This window comes from Schistocerca cancellata, chromosome 4 (assembly GCF_023864275.1).
Source record: "Schistocerca cancellata isolate TAMUIC-IGC-003103 chromosome 4, iqSchCanc2.1, whole genome shotgun sequence".
NCBI lineage: Eukaryota > Metazoa > Arthropoda > Insecta > Orthoptera > Acrididae > Schistocerca > Schistocerca cancellata.
In genome coordinates, this window is record NC_064629.1 from 139,864,046 (window position 1) to 139,868,484 (window position 4,439).

The following is a 4,439-nucleotide window of genomic DNA, read 5'->3' on the forward strand; positions in this document are numbered from 1 at the left end:
GCGCTGATATGAAACTTCCTGGCAGATTAAAACTGTGTGCCGGATCGATACTCGAACTCGGGACCTTTGCCTTTCGCAGGCAAGTGCTCTACCAACTGAGCTACCCATGCACAACTCACGCCCCCTCCTCACAGCTTTACTTCTGCCAGTACCTCGTCTCCTACCTTCCAAACTTTACAGAAGCTCTCCTGCTAACCTAGCAGAACTAGCACTCTTGAAAGAAAGGATATTGCGGAGACATGGCTTAGCCACAGCCTGGGGGATGTTTCTAGAATGAAATTTTCACTCTACAGCGGAGTGTGCGCTGCGAACCTTCGCAGGAGAGCTTCTGTAAGTTTGGAAGGTAGGAGACGAGGTACTGGCAGAAGTAAAGCTGTGAGGACAGGGCGTGAGTCGTGCTTGGGTAGCTCAGTTGGTAGAGCACTTGCCCGCGGAAGGCAAAGGTCCCGAGTTCGAGTCTCGGTCCGGCACACAGTTTTAATCTGCCAGGAAGTTTCAGAAACCATGCTGTCACTCGGTGTAAATCTTATATCTCTTGCGAGCAGAAACCATACCGTCGCCGTGTTTTTTTAATTGTCTGTCTATTCTTTTACTTGTCTGCTTCGTATGTATTTCATTAGCATCATCAACCCTTTGTTTTATGTTTTAAGTTCCACGATTTTAAGCCATGTTACCATTTAAGTCACCGATTTTATCGCCTGCTTTTATTATTTATTATCTTCATCTTTTTAAAACAAATTCTGTAGGCTGAAGAGCGGCTTACTAAGCTGCTGCCAGCCCGCTCCCTTCGGGGGGGAATCGAAACTCAAAAAAGAAAAAAAAGTGCCTTGTTGACGTACATTTCCATGCACTCAGCGTGCATTGTTGCAGTGTTGTTCCCCTTCAGATGCAGAAAACGTATTGCTTTCTCAACGGGCGGCGCCATTTCGTTTCGGCTCCTGTAGTGGTGTGCTACGGTACTCTGGCACGGTAACTGCAATGTTTATCAAGACTGCTGAAGCGGTTCTGAAAAAAAAAAATTTGGTAACTTTATTTTTTCGAGATGATAATTAAGACTTTATGACTATGTCTAGTATGTACAGTTGCCGCTTTCATGTAATGGTAGTTTTCGATAGTTGCTCCTCTTAGAGCCGAGGATACTGTGATTTCAAAGAAGAGTATGATATTTTTCAGAGCTGATGAAATTCCTTCGACACCATTTTCGGCTATACCAACACTCCCCAGTGTGCTTCAGCGTGACAGCATATGTTGCAATCATAGAGGGCATTCTCGGAAGCAGCCAAGATAAGGCTTTCTGTGACGCAGACACTACATTGGCGCTTATACATCTATACGAAGATTGGTTTCAGATGCATAAGAGATCGATTGTGAATGTCTAATAGCTGGTAATGTACTTGTGCTCGGTGACTATAATCAAAGTGCAGCTAACCACAGAGGTCCAGTGTTGGCTGTAATTATCGTATGGCAGCGAAACATGATACATATTATAATGTATACACGCAGAAGCGAGTTACGTTGGAAAAGAATTAATTCCAGTTCTGCCCACCAAGTCAAAATCTGGCGCTGTTAATACAAGGAAGACGTATAGAAATGTTTCCCATATGTTATGGATTAGGAATGGGACGTGGTCAGAAAAGGTCAGACAAGTGAGAAAGGCATAATGCAGATTTTTTTAATTAAGAACCACTTTTACAATTTGCTCATTATGAGGTGGGGATCAAAATTAATGGGCAGAAGATAGACATGCTACGTTATGCAGATGATATTGCTATAGTCACGGAGACAAAAGAAGATCTAGAGGAAGTCCTCAGAACAATGGAAATGATTCTATGCAATCAGTATGGAATGAGAATAAACAAGAAAAAGACTAAAGTGATGGTATGCAGTACAGGAGCAGAATATGAAACACTGACAATGAGAATTGGAAGAGAGGAGCTGGAGGTGATAGAGGAATTTATTTATCTGGGAAGCAAAATCACAAGGGATGGTAAAAGCCGGAAAGAAATTGCGAGCGGAATACAAAAGGTCAAAATTGCATTTAATAGGAGGAGAAACTTACCAGTAAGAACATCAGTCTGAAAATAAGGAAACGTATCACAAAAGCTTTCGTTTGGAGTGTGGCCCTATACCGATGTGAAACTTGTACAACTGGAAGAGAAGATAGAAAACGGCTAGAGGCCCTGGAGATGTGGTGCTATAGAAGGATGATGAAGATCAGCTTGGGAGACATAGTAACAAATGAAGAGCTGCTTAGAAGAGTACAGTAAACCAGATTTCTGTGGAGGCACATGCAAACAAGAAGAGACAAACTTGTAGGGCACATCCTACGACACAACAACATCACTGGAACAATAGCAGAAGGAGCTGTTGCGGGAAGGAATCGGCGGGGGCGACCAAGGATATCATACATGCAACAGATCATGAATGACGTTGGATGTAACACATACGTGGAAATGAAGAGGAAGGCAGACAGAAGAGAGGAATGGCGCTCTCATGCAAACCAACCTCAGGGTTGAACACTAAAAGAAGAAGAAAAAAGAAGAGCACCGGAGACGTCTATGAGATGCTGTAAGGCGCCAGAATTACAATGGGTGGCCAAAATTGTAACTATTTTTTTCAGGATAAATTGGTCCCGCATTAACGCGTTGGCATATGTAGCAAGTTTCGCTGCCGTAGACCTCCCTCAGTAGCTATACTTTAATTATAACCACGTAATATTTGTAAATGTCAGTGTTGTAATTTTTTGTAATCGACGTGGGAAATCAACACAGAAGAGATAAATTGACCAATGGGTCTGTTGCAACTTTTGGCGTACCAGTTATGCGATCGTTTTGTCAAAACTGCCGTGTACTATATATTAGTGAAAACAGCCAATCTAAATTAAACCCAGGCTAGAAATGACAGTACGAGTATAATTACAGTTAACGTCAGTGCCTGATGTAGCTAATTACATTCTTCATGGTGAGAGAGTCTTTCTGAGTACAGGTTGGGCAGAGGCCAGTCGAGTAGGAGGGACAGCCATGGCGGGTCATTGCGAGGGACTGTAGGCATTGTCAAAGGACACACGCTGTCAGAGGAAGGAGGAACAATATATTGTGTGCAGACTAAACTCTGCCAAAGTGGCAATGTCTGTTTTCTGTCCTAAACGAAGGAAGGCTGTTGTATTGGGTTTTTGATATGTGTAGTAAACTGGCTCCAAACGGAAGCACCGCAAGCATACAGTGGGGGAGAGCAGTATTGCGGCCCACCGCCTTCCGCAGGAAGCCGATTATTTGGGAAACGCCAAGACCGAAGCCATTCAAAGATACAATCTCTGAAGTGGAGTGATACAGGACGCCAAACCGCATTTATGTGTTTAAGAACACGGGACCCGCAGCCATCACGCTGGCGCCATGTTATTGACTTTTCTTGGACTCTCTTAAGAAACAGCAAGAGCAGTTACCATTCGATAATATGAATAAAGTCTAGAGTGGGACAAGAGAAATCGCTCTGTGTATCTGGAGAAGGTGTGGCAGAATAGGACAGATGATGGGAATCAGGAAATGCTTGATTCCGAACTCCAGAATTAAAAAACTCTCACGACTGGTTGATTGTGTTTAAACTAAAAATGGCAGTCTCTCGGCCCGAATAGGAATGCGGTGTTCCATTTGTATTTATTAGCTTTACGTACCACTTTGTTTAGGACGGTGAAAGCATTCGATTGTGTTACTCTTACTTTGCCTATTACCGCAATTTAAAAATGTGCGTGAGGTTCCTCTACAAAATGAATGAAACAATAGGCAGAACCACAATAGACACACTTGCACGAAAGCGATATATGGGCAGTCATCAGAATAACATTCTTCAGCTGAAAAATCAAATGCCACTTGAATAATATTCTCGAATTCAGCAGCATGTGCAATATTATTGTACCCAGCTATTAGCGAGGCATATTGAATCATAGGCTGACGTACTGGAGCAGGCAGCTGATTAAGAATAACAGAATGCATTTTCATTATGAAAATTCTATTTCCTAATTTAATGTCGAAGTCACTGTGGTGTCACCGCCAGACACCACACTTGCTAGGTGGTAGCTTTAAATCGGCCGCGGTCCATTAGTACATGTCGGACCCGCGTGTCTCCACTGTCAGTAATTGCAGACCGAGCGCCACCACACGGCAGGTCTAGAGAGACGTACTAGCACTCGCCCCAATTGTACGACGACTTTGCTAGCGACTACACTGACGAAGCCTTTCTCTCATTTGCCGAGAGACAGTTAGAATAGCCTTCAGCTAAGTCCATGGCTACGACCTAGCAAGGCGCCATTAACCATTTCTAGAGAGAGTCTCACTTGTATCATCAAGAATGCTGTATACAAATGATGGATTAAAGTTAAGTATTACAGCAGCTACGTACTTTTCTTTATAGCATTCATTGCGTATCCTGTTTCAGGCCTCACG

The 4,439-nt window shown here is 43.3% G+C and overlaps 1 non-coding gene across 1 annotated transcript; it reads left to right on the top strand.

Moving 5' to 3' along the window:
- The first annotated feature begins 396 nt into the window (after positions 1 to 396).
- Positions 397 to 471, top strand: Trnap-cgg (transfer RNA proline (anticodon CGG)). The gene has a single exon. It is a non-coding gene; the product is annotated as a tRNA-Pro (tRNA).
- Positions 472 to 4,439: the final 3,968 nt, after the last annotated feature.